Source organism: Rattus norvegicus, chromosome 2 (assembly GCF_036323735.1).
Source record: "Rattus norvegicus strain BN/NHsdMcwi chromosome 2, GRCr8, whole genome shotgun sequence".
Classification (NCBI taxonomy): Eukaryota; Metazoa; Chordata; class Mammalia; order Rodentia; family Muridae; genus Rattus; species Rattus norvegicus.
In genome coordinates, this window is record NC_086020.1 from 243,802,775 (window position 1) to 243,818,012 (window position 15,238).

Here is a 15,238-nt window from a genome sequence, read left to right on the forward strand (position 1 = left end):
CTTCGAGAACTACTCAGAAAAAAAACCTGTTTCAAAATTAGGTCACTAAAAAGGCTGAAACAATGGCAAGTTTTAGGCCAGCCTAGGCTACAGAGAGAGACCCTGTCTCCATTAATTATTAAGATGATTTCAAAAATACTTGAGAACAAATTAATATTTTACTGATATACTTATTAAAAAACTTTTCTACCAATATTTAATTTTTTAAGCAGGTCATGTTCAACCTCAGAGTTCCTTTCCTTTCTTTAAGAATTGTTTGTTTCATGTATATAAGTACACTGTAGCTGTCTTCAGACACACCAGAAGAGGGCAGCAGACCCATTACAGATGGTTGTGAGCCACCATGTGGTTGCTGGGACTTGAACTCAGGACCTCTGGAAGAGCAGTCAGTGCTCTTAACCTCTGAGCCATCTCTCCAGCCCCATGCTCTTGGTTTCTAATAACAGCTCTGCCACTTACACAGGTAAAACTGCTCTGAGTTAAACATAAAAGATTATTTAATCTAGGTGTGGTGGTATAAACATTTAATTCCAGCAGAGGCAGTCGAATCTCTATGAATTGGAGACCAGCCTGTTCTACACAGTGAATTCCAGTACATCCAGGGCTATGTGGATAGATCCTGTCTTCATGGCTCCCTCACAAAACAAACAAACAAACAAACAAACAAACAAAAAACAAAACAAAAAAAAAAACAAAAAAAACCACTGAAATGTATGACATATACATAAAAGTTTTTACACTATTTTAAGCCTTACAAACTATTTTGCTATCAGTGACAGTCTGCTGATAAAAGTCTCCATTTACTCTGGATTTCAGTTTGCAAAAAAACACTTATCAAAACAAATAAGTAACTGTCAGACTGACCTCAAAGGACTCAGACATCCCTCCCCGTGTTATCATGCCATAAGCCAAGGTTCCTTCAGACTTTCATGTCTGAATACTGACTTTTCTTACACTAATAAGCTCTTCTAAGCCTTCCTAATAATTGCAATTATATAATAGCTGTTTGGAAAATGTTTTCATATGCTCTGATATGTATGCATATGTGTGCACACATTTGGTATTTGAGCAAAAGAAGTTTTCATAAAGCTTCTCTATAATTATGATCTAACAGTGAGCTATGATACTCTTTTGCAAGTTTTTTGTTTTATTTTTATTTTGAAACAAAGTCTTCACTCTATAATGCAAGTGGGCTCTCTGAACTCATAATTCACTGCTTCAGCCTCCTAAATGTTAGAATTACAGGCCAGTGCCAAGAGACCCAGCAGCTGTGGTAACATTGTTTAAATAAACATCATTCCAGTATTAGCATAAAAAGTAAATAGCGTTGGTCTGTGTCTGTTCTCCTACTTTCCCTATTTTGGGTGTATCTAGATTATTCTAATAAATCAGACTGGTCATCTATTACTGGCCGATCTTACTCGTCCGTATTACGTTTTCCTTCAAAGCGCATAAGCACTAAGAGCACTGTGAGTTTGGGGCTCAGACTGCAAACGTCTATCCCTATGGAAAGGCTTCAGACCTTCCTAACAGCTAAAATACCAATAACTCCTACCATGGCTTTAATTGCAGCTTTATTTTAAAGGGAAAAAATAAATTTTAAAGAGATTTTAAAATCAGTCAGCTTACACCAGCTTTAAGTATAGCATCAGGAGATCTGATATACTCTTCTAGCCTCTTCAGGAATGGGCATACATGTGCCCCCTCCCCCCACCCACACACACAAATAAATAAAACAAAAATTCTTTAAAGCGACTTTAAAGATGACCTGTGGGTACAAGCACTTGCTGCCAAGCCTGAAAACTTGCTTCAATCCCCAGGACCCACATTATAGAACTGAATCCTGTAAGCTGTTCTCTAACTCACAGAGGCACACACATACCCACATATGCACACAAAAACAAACTTTTTTTTTTTTTTAAAGAAATGTGGTATTCAAGCCAGAGGAGTCAAGGACACCTACAAAAGAACTATAGAGTCTGGGCCATGGAGGCTCACAGACTGAACCACCAACCAAAGAGCATGATGGGGCTGGACCCAGGTCCCCTACACATTTGAAGCAGATGTGCAGCTTGGTCTTCATGTGGGTCCCCTAACAATCAAAATGGGGGCCTGTCTCAGCCTCTGCTGCCCACCACTGGATCGTCCTCCCCCTAGCTGGACTGCCGGGAGGTCGGGCCTCAGTGGGAGAGGATGTGCTTAGTCCTGCTGTGACTTGATGTCCCAGGATAGGGCAGTACCCAAGGGGGAGGGAGTCGGTGATGGGAGGAGGGGTTTGTAAGAATGGGCCTGGGAGTGGAGGAAGGAGGGGCTGCCATAGGGATGCAAAGTGAATAAATTAGTGCTCCAAGTAGCTTGTGTAGCATACAAGAAGCTCTTCTCTTTGCTGAGAGAGAGGAAGCTAACCTCTTAAATTGTTTGGTCATTCAAATATTAAAGGACAATTTTAAAGCCTGTGAAATTTATTTTTAGTTTTCTTAGCAAAGTAAAGTGATAGAAAGTTTTATTAATGTTAATATTTTTAACTGTCTAAAAAATTTTTTTCTAAAACAAACCCAAAAAGGCAGACAGGAGATAGGAAGTTCCCAGACATAATTCTCCGGGGTTGGTAGGAGTTACTGTCTAGCTCGTCTAAGTGCTTTATCACCACAGGTCTGTAATTCCTAAAGCTTTCAATTTTTGATAATGGTATTGCTCAATTTTATAACATTTGCCCTAAAGTATAACAATATATTCACTTAAACTGATTGACTTAATTATCTTCAAAAAAGATACAAGGTAGAATTAAAAAATTTAAAGAACAAAAGTCTTTTTAAAATAAGGTAAAAATAAAATTGCTTTAAGCAGCTGGTTAAATACTAAAGTAGTCAGGTGTGGTGGCTCACACCTTTAATCCAAGCTCTGCGTCCAAGGCCAGCATCATCTGTACAGCAAGTTTTAGGACAGCCAGCACTATGTAGTTACAAACAAAATTTACTAGAATTATTGCAAAATACTCATCAGAAATATTTTGTGCTTCAAAACTTTCTTGAATGGGAATAAATTCATTTTTATTTTGGGAGAGCATAGAACTAATTTATTCATACTATTTAAATGTTTCCAAGTAACAATTAGGCCTTCTTTATTACTCTTTTATAGGAAGTCACCAAAAGTCTACTAGGAACTCCAAAATAAAAAGGGGCTGGGGAGAATCTTAGTGGGTAAAGAGTTGTGAAGATCCCCTGCCACCACAGAAAAGGCAAGTGGCTCCTGTGCACAGTAAGCCCCGTGCTGAGGAACGTGGGAGGGGCTTCAGAGATAGCAGATTCTGGGCTATTGATTGCTGGCTCGCTAGTCTGGCTGAAACAGCTAGCTCCTAGCCTAGAGGCACTGTCTCAAAAAAAATGAGGTTGAGTGTGATAGAGGAAGACATTCAACACTTAACTTCTGGCATACACACACAGACACACACACACAGACACACAGACACACACACACACACACACACACACACACACACACACACACACTTATTCTCAAGACCAACCTATGTGGCCAAAAGAGACTGGGATTTCTAGACTACTTTAAATGATGCCATTCACTGATATGTGCTTATAACACTATGTTAGAAAAAAGTCACTGGGACATGTAATCAGCATACAAATTACCAACAAGATGCTTTCCATGCTTTTGGGGGCTAACCCTTGGAAATCAGTGTGTACCCACACTCACACAGCAACTCTCCCACCACCCTCATGTGACTGCTGTGACAGACAGTGCAGGGCTGGTGAGTCCCAATAATCAGTTTTCAGACTCCTAGCCTATGAACTTAAATCTCTCTCTCTTACACACATCATCTCACATACATACTTGGGAAAGTCTCTCAGGAGACTATAAAGAATCCATTTTCAGTCATAAAAAGCATTTCATATCATTTGTTTAAAAAAAATAACAGGATCAAAGGTAGTGGCAATGGTTGTATTTACACATGCGCAAAGCTTGGGGATTTTAGCTCAGTGGATGAGCACTTGTTTAGCACAAACAATGTCCTGGGTTCAGTCAGTCTGGGGCAAGGTAGAGTTGGGGGTGGGGAGAGACAAAATTACAAGCAAGACAAAATAAAATAAAACAAGAAAACCAAAAAGAAACCAATATAACTGCACATGCTCAGACAAGAAACACACACATGATGTTCAAAGTAAATTAGCACTAAGAAACAAGTAAGTGTGGTTTTAACTTTCTTCAATTCTAGAGTTTTTTCTCCTCATAAGCAGGCAGAAAAAAAAATTAATAGGATGGAGTACACCTTTAATCTCAGCATTCTGGAGGCAGAGGCAGGTGAATCTTTGTGAGTTCAAGGCCAGCCTGGGATACATAGGGAAACCCTGGCTTAAAAAACTAGGTGGTGACAGGGGAGGTGGGGAGGGGGTACTGTAGCTTCTAAGACAAGTAGTATACAGGACAAGAAGAAACATTTCTCACATAAGGAGAGGCAGGCAGAGGGTGTGGGCTACCTACCGATGGGAGCATGAGGCTGTTGGCCAACGCTGTGACCAACTGACTACCCAGCAGGATGTTTAGCTCGCTAACTATTTACAGCTATAAAATGATTGCATTATATCAGTACCAAATTTCACTACAAATCACATTACATCCATGCAGACATAATCAAATTGGTGCTACTAAGGAGACTTAACCACTTGTTGCAGCTACCACACATATTATGATATTTATTAAAGTGAGCAAGCCTATAAACCGATAAACCAACTGGTATAAACTGGATGATCGACTGCATAATTCCAAATACAATGAGCTCAAACTACTGTTTTTGCCTACAGAGGGCACAGATTTTTAAAAATTAAGATACCAAAAGTAATTGAAATAGTAATGATTTCAATGTTTTTAAAATATAGTCTTTATTGGGCCAACAAGATGACTCAGTAGATAAAAGTGACTGCTACCAAGCCTGATGACCTGAGTTCAATTCCTGGCACTCACATGATGGAGGGAAAAAAGTACCCTCACAAAACTGTTCTGACCTCCAACATCATGCACGCACAATGCACATAATAAAAAAGTAAATATGAAGTCTTTTTGTTTACTGGACTAAGTCAGAATATCAACACAACACTTAGGATATCCTACTGGATTAGATCATTGCCTTGTGAAGGATAAAGAGACTAGAAGGCACACGGCCACTGGCTCGCAAGGTTTCCACTGCAAATACATACGGGACTTACTGTCTATCATTCCTCTCACCAGATAGTAGCAGAAAGTTCAATCCAGGGCTGATGGCCGATAATGCCTACAACATGTACTGACTGGACATTAATGGAAAATGTTTGCTGACTTCCACAATGTACAAGATTTCCTCATAAAAGAACTTTTAAAAAGCACTAAACAAAAAAAAAACCACCACTTTCTGCAAAATTCCTTTAAAATATACTTTATATTATGTGATGGTTTGCATATGCTCAGCCCAGGGAGTAGCACTATTAACAGGTGTGCCCTTGCTGGAGGAAGTGTGTCACTGTGGGAGTGGATTTAGAGACTCGTCTCCTAGCTGCCTGGGGATGCCCAGTCTGTTCCTGGCTTCCTTTAGATGAAGATAATAGAACTCTCAGCTCCTCCTGCACCATGCCTGCCTGGGTGCTGCCATGCTCCCACCATGATGGTAATGGACTGAACCTCTGAATCTGTAAGTCAGCCCTAATTAAACATTGTCATTTATAAGAGTTGCCTTGGTCATGGTTTCTGTTCACGGCAGTAATATCCTAACTAAGACAGAAGTTGGTACCAAGAGTGGGGTATTGCTCTGACAGGCCTGACCATGCTTTTGTCTGGAAGAATGTGGATTTGGGGATTTTGGATTTGGAAAGCAGTGGAATGCTTTAAGTGGGGCTTAATGGGCCATCCTAGTAGGAAAATGGAAGACTTTGTTGCTGGGAGTAATTTGAACTGTGCTGACCTGTCCCAAGAGGTTTCAGAGGAGAAGAATTTCAGAACGTGGTGTAAAGACTGTTTTTGTGGTATTTTGGTGAAGAATGTGGCTGCTTTTTCCCTTGTCTGAAGAGTCCACCTGAGGCTAAGATATTTTTATTAATTATATTGAAAAACGAAGTCTCAAAAAAGCCCAAGACTTCTTTCTCTGGTTAAATCTCATGAAGAGCATTTTGAACAAGCACTGCAAGATGAGAAAGAAAAAATATAAAATATATGGTTCGAGTATTAATAGGGCACCAGGAAGTGAAACAAATCCTATGTTCTAGGAGAAAACAGATTATGGGAGTGGAACTTTGGGGCAAGATCCTACCCAGCTAAATTTAGATCCAGGTATGGTGGCACAAACCTTTAATCCCAGGAGATAAAGCCAAGCAGATCTCTGAGTTCAAGGTCAGTCTATAGAGCAAGATTCAGGACAGCCAAGCTTAGGTAGTGAAGGAGTTGGAAAAGAAGAAGCTATTGATAATGTAATAGAACAAGGGGCCATATTCCAGCTCCTGCAAGCAGCAGAACTCAGCAGCTTCGGCCATGTGGCTCTGGCTCTATATTAAAGAGGAGAAGCAGAGGACTGGGACAATTGATGCTGGTTAGCTGGAGCTAAGAAATTGGCAGTGATTAAGAAGAGACCAGCATCACTGAGGTGAAATCTTCTGGGAAGTGTTTTCTGAGGGCAGAAAGAAGCTGTGTCCCAGAGATAGCCAAGGTTGTGCCTCCTGCAGCAGCTGTACTTGGTAATGTGTAAGAATCACCCAGGTGGTATTGGTTTTGAAGGCACGAAGGCATCATGAAGAGCAGCTGAGGCTTGGCACTGTGAGAGGCCATGGAAGGCCACTGGTGAAAAGTACAGCATCAATTGCAGTTGATGGGTCAGGACTGAAGGGGTCATGCAAAAGAGTTGAGTCTTGACGCCATGAAGAGAGCCTATGAGAAACTATTAGTGAAGTCTAGTTGCAGCAGGAAGACCCCAGTGCATTGGGGTACCATGGTTGATTACCAAGAATAGCAGTGGCAGTGGGGTGGATCAACCTGAGCTTAGAGTGCTACAGAGGGCAGAGCTGGAGAAATGATGCCAGTCCTTTGGAGGAGCCCAGAAGATCATGTGTGGATCCCAGACACTGAAACAAGAAGTTGTAATGCTGAAGTTGCCTTGGAGACCCCAAGATGTTTAAGATGCTATTGCTGTGAGATCTGCTGAGGAAAGCTGCTAACAGGGAGTGGAACCAGCCCAGGAGAAAGAAGTTTGTTGCAGTCAACAAAGATGAAAAAGGAGGTGGAGATCTGAAAACTGCTTTGACGTAAGACATGAAGATGCAGAGTTTGGAGTTTGCCTAGCTGATTGCCTGTCTTAATTTGGGGATGACAGTTATGTGACTGGATGGATCTCAGAAGAAGCCTTGGACTTTTAACATTGTTGATATTGCTATAGACTATAAGGACTTTGGAAGTTGGACTGAATGTATTTCTTATTATGCTATGTTTAGTTATGGCCCCCCATAGACTCATGTGCTTGAACAAGGCTATGAGAGCCAGGGAATAGAATGTGGTTTACATATGCTCAGCCCAGGGAGTGGCACTATTCACAGGTTTGGCCTCATTAGAGGAAGGGTGTCACTGTAGGGGTGAACTTGGGAGACCCTCCTGGCTGCCTGAGGATGCCCAGTGTGTTCCTGGCTTCCTTCAGATGAAGATGTAGAACTCTCAGCTCCTCCTGCACCATGCCTGCCTGGATGCTGCCATGCTCCCTGGCCTTGACGATAATGGACTGAACCTCTGAACCTATAAGCCAGTCCCAATTAAACATTGTCATTTATAAGAGTTGCCTTGGTCATGGTTTCTGTTCACAGTAGTAAAACCCTAAGACACATCATAAATCCTCATAAAGTAAAAGTCAACATCTTTTCTCTTGACTAATTGTAAAAATAAAATTCGTAGACTCTCAACTTGGCCATGCCTACTGAGGCATATATACTATATACAGGAATACTACTGTTCCTGAGAGGTAGTGTATGTGGTATAAATGGCTAAGACAGACTACTTCATAATCATACTTCTTTGGTCAGCTTGATCATTTATATCTAACTCATCAAGCCTGACCATAAATGACTGGCAAACTGACTGTGGCAGATGCTGAGTTAGGAATCATTATTCCTAAGGGAAAGACAGGTCCCTGCTAGCCTCTGGTCATATTTTCATCAACCACCCCAACACATAACTTCTTTTTTATATGTATTCCTACTGATTCGTATTTTATATTATTAATTTATTGACATTGACTCATACCCAAAAGCACTATAACTCATACCTGAATGAACTTACCTAACACATATTTTCTCTATTAGGTATATCATAGCTTCTTATACTTAGAAATATAAGTACTTCAGCATTGTGCTTGGTGAAACCGTTTAATGGTGAAACTGATTTTTTTTAAAAAATCAACAAAAATGCAAAAACAGTAACATGAACAGCATGCTAAGTAATCCTAAAAGGACTGACTTATAGTGAATCGCTAAAACAGAAAGACAAAAACCTGGGGCTGTAGAAATGGCTCAAGTGTTGTGCAAGTCTGAGAACCTGAGCCCAAATACTCAGCACTCACACAAAAGTGGCTGAAAGACCCCCTCCCAGAAAGGGAATTGTACAAGCCCAAGGCCCTCAACTATAGAAGTAAAAAGTAAGTTTTTAGATACACAGACTCAGAACTAAAATAAGCCTGGGAAAGTTCAGATGTGTCCAAGCTTTGTGGGACAAGCTGACCCATCATTTAGACGAAACAGACCATAAAAGAAAACAAAATACAGAAACCAGTCTAAATTATTGGTATTGCTTTATGGGCCACCTAACAAGAGATAAGCCCCTAGCCCCTGACATTTCGGACGCCCCAACCTGCACGTATTCTCTTGCTGTGTGGCAACCTCATTTGAATAGCCAATTAGGTGTAACCATACATCCGCGCCTCACTTGAATCCACCAACCATGCCTCTGCTTCTGTAAGCCTGCTTCTGCTCCCCAATACCCTATAAAAACCCATCCCTGGTTCTGCTAGGCGCGCCAGTCCTCTTGAGCTGACTGGAACGCCCGCAGGTACCTGTGTACCCCAAAATAAACCCTCTTGCAGATTGCAGCCTGTGGTCTCGGACTGGTCATCGGGCTTGAGGATCTCCCTCCTGAGAGGAAGATTCTCTCTGAGGGTCTTCCAGTGGCCAGGCTGTGTGCATCCACAATGGTAGGGCTACCAGAGCAGACACAGGCAGATCCTGCATGCTCACTGGCCAGGTAGTGAAGCTTCAAGCTCCAGGTTCAGTAGGAGGCCCTATCTCAAAATGAACAAGAAAAAGAAAAGAAGAGCATTTTCACCTCTGGCATGTGTGTGCAGACTCAGAAATGAATACTTTTTTTAAAGGATGCAAAGTCCTACTCCTTCAACTTGAAGCTGGTGTGCATCTTCAAATGACCCCAAATCAGCTTGAAAATTATCTGAAGATAAAAAAATAAAATTTGTGAAGTAGGCACATTCATAAATACAGAATTGGCAAGAAATGAGGACTAACTGTATTATGGTGTGCCACTAAAGAACCATGCTGACAAAAAGAAGGAAAAAGAGGCTTCAGAAACAGCATTATTGGAAAGAGCTGCACCAAGTGCTATGTACAGATATGCACAACATGCTCTGGCACACTTGTCACGTATAAAGCAAGTTATCTTTCACTCCAGAAACTCTACACAGCTTAATCTCTGCTTTGAGCCCCGGCCTCTGAGAGTTGTGCTGCTGTGGACCCTGGCTAAGGTTAGGCTCCTCTTACTCCACACTTGTCACTAGATATCAACTCTCACCCTACATAAATGTATGCATTTCCCACTACATTGTGATCAGTCTCCCAATGCGGTCTTCCTCCCTTTCTCGTCCTTCCTTTCCCCCTCCTGCCTTCCCTACCTAAACAAGACGTTTGCATAGCCCACTAATAAACATTTGCTGAATGAATGAACAGAAATGGTTAACTACAGTACTTAAATAAGACGTGGATGCTATGGAGACAGGGGGAATTTTAAACAGATTCTGCACAATTTCCCAACCAGCTAGATGTGCACACTAGGAAGAGCATCAGATGTTGGTTTCTGGGCTGAACGAAGGTGTGCACAACTGTTACTAATCAAGAGAACTTAAGAATTAGACGTTTGAAGGGAAAGTCGAGTTTATTACATGTATGCTGTGGTTCTGTTAATGAACGTCTACTGACAACAACACAAACAGCCCTAGGACTTCATACTCTGTAGAGAATGAGAGTAAACGAAGAGCTAGAGCTTTAGCATGCAGAGCTGGGGCTAGCACTAGACAGTGCACTCAGTGTTATCTGTCCTAAGCATGGAGACGACCACCATGAGCATTCTTGAATTCTCTAAGTACTGTAACGCAGGCTAGGAGTTAATGCTTGCTAGATGAAAGACCTCTCTGCTCACTAGGCTTTTCCTGCCACAGTCTTCCCACCCATTTTCTAATGAACTGCAGACCTGGACTACTAGACTACTGAAAATAACTGGATGAAAGGAAATGCAGGATGGACAGGGTAGCTCATGAGTTCAAGGGTATCTTTGCAAGGGTGGTATTTTTATTGTTTACTAGGCATGCCCAGACTCCAGCATCCAGCTTTTTTATGGGATTGAAAAATACTGTAAAAAACAAAAATTCTGCTAAATACAAAACTGTTATCTCAAGTGAGTCTTAAATCTCATATCCACCGATCTTTAAGGATTTCTCTGGTAAAGATCTCCAGCTTTCAAATGATCTTTTTCCAGGCAGAAATGTTATGAAGGAAAAGTAGAGGTCCTGATTACAAATACAAGACGGTTTGAGTTCTACACATTGAATATGTGAAACCACAGGTACCTAAATCGTAAGACATGAACCTCTGGAAAAATAGGCCTTTTTTAAAATTACAGTTTTATGACCATTTCAAAATCCTTTCAAACTACTTAACTGTTCATTTTAGGACTCAAATTTATAGCATTTTAAAAGATATTTTCTTATAAAGTTTAGGTAAGCAAAGATTTATTTATATTCTGCCTCCTTAGCAATACAGCTAGGACTCATTTTTAAGAACCAATGCTTGAATACTAGAAGTTGAATAAATATGTTAAACACCAAGCAAATGTGATCAAAATACATGTGTGAAAATGTCAAAGATAGAGGTTTTATTAATATTTTAAACATATTAGAAATGTGACTTTATAATTGTACTATGATTGTATTAAAATATTTTTGCAAGAAATACAGTTCTACCTTGAATTACAGACAATAGTTCTGGTAGACTATAAATTTTTGTTATCGGGATACAGCTCAATGATAAGACTACTTGCTTGTATAGGAGGCCCTGGTTTTGATTTATAACATGGCTGGGGGGAAATGCACTTTGGCACTTTTTTATTTAAGCAAATTAAAGTGAATCATGAATTAAGTAGCTTCACCTCAAAAATGGTTTGGTGAGGGGCTGGGGATTTAGCTCAGTGGTAGAGCGCTTACCTAGGAAGCGCAAGGCCCTGGGTTCGGTCCCCAGCTCCGAAAAAAAGAACCAAAAAAAAAAAAAAAAATGGTTTGGTGAGTCAGAGTTAATGGGGCAAGGAAAACGGCTTTCATAGAATGGATTCCTCTGAGTTCAGGCTAGCCTGGTCTACATATTGAATTCTAGGAAAAGCCAGGGCTACCACAGAAAGACCCTATCTCAAACACGGAGGAAAAAAAAAACCAAATTACCTTCTCTGCATGTATGCTGGGCTACCTCCAGTCTCAGAGACTACTTAAAATGCTGTTCTCTATCCTGTTCCAAAGCTCTATTTATGTTAACTTTTTTATTAAAAATGTAATGACGTGCACATGTGTATAAATGCACATAAGCAGAGGCCAGAAGACCTCAGGTACTGTGCTGTAGCTGCCTTACTCTCTTGAGACAGGCACTCAATCTACAGCTAGACTGAGTAGCCAGCAAGCCCTAGTGAGCTTGTCTCTGCCACCCACCAGACACAACATTAGGGGCCTAAGTGACTATGCCCAACTCTCCATCTGGATTCTGGGAATTTGAAGCTAAATCCCCAGACCAATGCATCAAGAGCCCTTACCTGATGAGCCATCTGTAATGATCCTGAGTTTTACCAAGACTATTTGAACATTTGATTTATGGTGTACTACAACCCATAGAATATCATTCCTGATCATGAGAATACCAGACGAATTAACATATTTTAGGGATACTAACTCCCATTTGCACAGCACTATGTGATTCCTGAAGAGTTCAGAAATGCCTCTTCTGAGAATGGCAAGGCAGGTATGAACACCATGTAGATGAGAAATCTGAGACACGGATAGCTCAAGATCAAAAACAAACAAACAAACAAAAAAACCAAAAAAAAAAAAAAACAAAACCCTAAAATGTAGTTTGGGTTTTTCAACATTTATTTACTAGATAACTAGACTGTCAACACAGTGTTAGGAACTGATAATGATGGGACAAAGTCATTGCTCTCCAGTTCTCACTCTAATTTAAGGGAACTAAGAAAATAAACACGAGACACAGATAAATGCTACTGAGCATGGTAATAAGTTAGTGGTTGCCAATGGCACAATGAGTCATCACAGTGGTCTTCATAGCAGCTAAGGTGAGGCCTGAATGAGGCAGTCAAATCATGCATCCCAAGGGCTTCCAAGTAGAGGAAAGAGCAAGAATACAGAAGTAGGGAAACCTTGGATAGCAAAGTGGACACAAATTGCTGTAGTGGAGGAAGAGAAAGAAACCTGATTACATGAAGCTTTTCTAGGGAAAAGGATATAAAGTGTAATTGGAAATGTACAGGTGAACCTGTTCCAAAGAAATCATGAAAAGATAAGACTGTAATACAGTCAGAAAGAAGATATACTTGAGCTATAAAAAGGTAGGTAAGGGTATGGTCCTTGGATGATATTTGTGATGGCTATTCCTGGTTGTCAACTTGACTATATCTGGAATGAACTACAGTCCAGAATTGGAGGGTTCACCTGTGATCCAGATCTTGAGGCTGGAAGACAAGTTTCTGACCTAGATCTTGGCATGGAGATCTTGAGGCATAGTGGCTATGAAAAGCTTAGGCCCAGGCAAGGTAGTACAAACCTTTAATCCCAGGAGACTAAGGCAAGGAGATCTCGGAGTTCAAAGTCAACCTGGGACAAAACAAGTCCCAGATCCAGTTGTGTTGGTACACATCTTTAATTTGGGTCACACCTTCTGCTGGAGACCTATATAAGGACATTGGAAGAAGGAAGATCCACTCTTCCTCACCTGCTTGCTTTTCTTGCCAGCTCATCTGTTGGAATCCACTTCTGCAGTAGACCAGCTGAAACTAGCCTCATGGGACTGGGTAGATTCTTGGACTTCCATTCACAGCTGCCCATTGTTGGGGAGTTAGATTGCAGACTAGTAAGTCGTCACAACAAATTCCCTTAGTATATTCTGTAAGTTCTGTGACTCTAAAGAGCCCTAATACAATATCCCTCTACATTGAGTATGTTACTTTCGAATCCTTATATATAGTTCTATACAAACTTCCTTAATCTTTTTTCAGACAGGGTTTCTGTGATGGTTTGCATATGCTTGACCCAGGGAGTGGCCCTATTAGAAGGTGTGGCCTCGTTGGAGGAAGTGTGTCACTGTGGGGATGGGCTTGGAGACCCTCCTCCTAGCTGCCTGAGGATGTCAGTCTGTTCCTGGTTTCCTTCTGGAGAAGATGTAGAACTCAGCTCCTCCTGCACCATGCCTGCCTGGATGCTGCTGTGCTTCTGCCCTGATAATGGACTGAACCTCTGAACCTGTAAGCCAGCCCCAATTAATGTTGTCCTTTATAATATAAACTTACATTGATCACGGTGTCTGTTCACAGCAATAAAACCCTAAGTTTTTTTCTTTTTTCAAGATTTATTATATATAAGTACACTGTAGTTGTCTTCAGACACACCAGAAGAGAGATTGAATCCCATTACAGATGCTTGTGAGCCACCATGTTGTTGCTGGGATCTGAACTCAGGACTTCTGCAAGAGCAGTCAGTACTCTCAACCGCTGAGCCATCTCTCCAGCCCCAGACAGGTTTCTGTGTAGCCCTGGCTGTCCTGGAACTCCGTCTGTAGAAGGACCTCAGAGATCCACCCACCTCTGCATCCCAAGTACAGGGATTAAAGGGCACAAACCACCATCACCTGACCAACTTTTTTAACTTTTGAAAGATTATTTTATTTTACATGTTCTAGTGTTTTGTTTGTATGTGTATGTAACTTGTGGGTGGTAGGAACTAAACCCTGGTCCTCTGGAAGAGCACCAGTGCTCTTAGCTGCTGAGCCATCTCACCATCTATCTCTACAAATTCTTTTTTTTTTTTTTTTTTAAGTGAAGCATAAACAAAGAGGAGCAAAACTAAGGTGCTCCCTTTTGGTCTGGGACTACAGTGATGGTAACTTGGGCCAGGGCTGGAAGCAACAGGGTTAAAAATATTGGATCTTCCAGGGACTAAGCCACTACCCAAAGACTATACATGGACTGACCCTGGGCTCCAACTGCATAGCTAGCAATAAATAGCCTAGTAAGGGCACCAGTGGAAGGGGAAGCCCTTGGTCCTGCCAAGGCTGGACCCCCAGTGAACAGATTCTTGTGGGGAGGGCGGTAATGGGGGGAGGATGGGAGGGGAACACCCATATAGAATGGGATGGGGAGGGGTTAGGGGTATGTTGGCATGGAAACTGGGAAAGGGAATAACATTTGAAAAGTAACTAAGAAATACCCAATTTAATAAAGATGGGGGGAAAAATTGGATCTTAGAACATACATTGGCAACAGAGTCATAAGGTCTTCCTGATGGCCAAAGAAAAGGCAGGTTCAGGGATCAAGGAAGAGCTCAAGGTGTGAGCTCAATGCCTGAAGATATTTTCAGTTATCACAACTGGTGGTGCTTAGGAGAGATGGGATTGGCACTGAGGGCACGTAGCAACCAAAGATGCTGCAAAGTATTGCACCACACAAAGCATACAGCCAAGAATCATCTAGTCCAAGACTTCAATAGCATTGAGGATGAAAAACCTTGGTCTATGCAGATTCCAATGTACTCCATTCTAGAATACCCACCTTTCCAGGAGTATATACAGTTTTGTAAAAAAGTAGAAAGGAAGATCCTTTCAATATTTAGAAAAAAAAAACTAAATGATGATAATATGGTTAGAGGAGTAAATAAAACTGTAAATTATTTCAA

General features: G+C 41.1%; 1 protein-coding gene across 2 annotated transcripts in view; it reads right to left on the reverse strand.

Annotated features, from left to right (window-relative positions):
• Dnajb4 (DnaJ heat shock protein family (Hsp40) member B4) overlaps window positions 1-15,238 on the reverse strand; it is a 28,747-nt gene that overhangs the window by 12,479 nt on the left and 1,030 nt on the right. Inside the window, exon 2 of one of the 2 annotated variants that reach the window (NM_001013076.1) lies at window positions 9,337-9,456. The exons of the other annotated variant lie outside the window; for it this stretch is intronic. The gene's annotated coding sequence lies outside the window, so the exon portion shown is untranslated. The remainder of the gene's footprint in view (window positions 1-9,336; window positions 9,457-15,238) is intronic. 2 annotated transcript variants of the gene reach the window in all.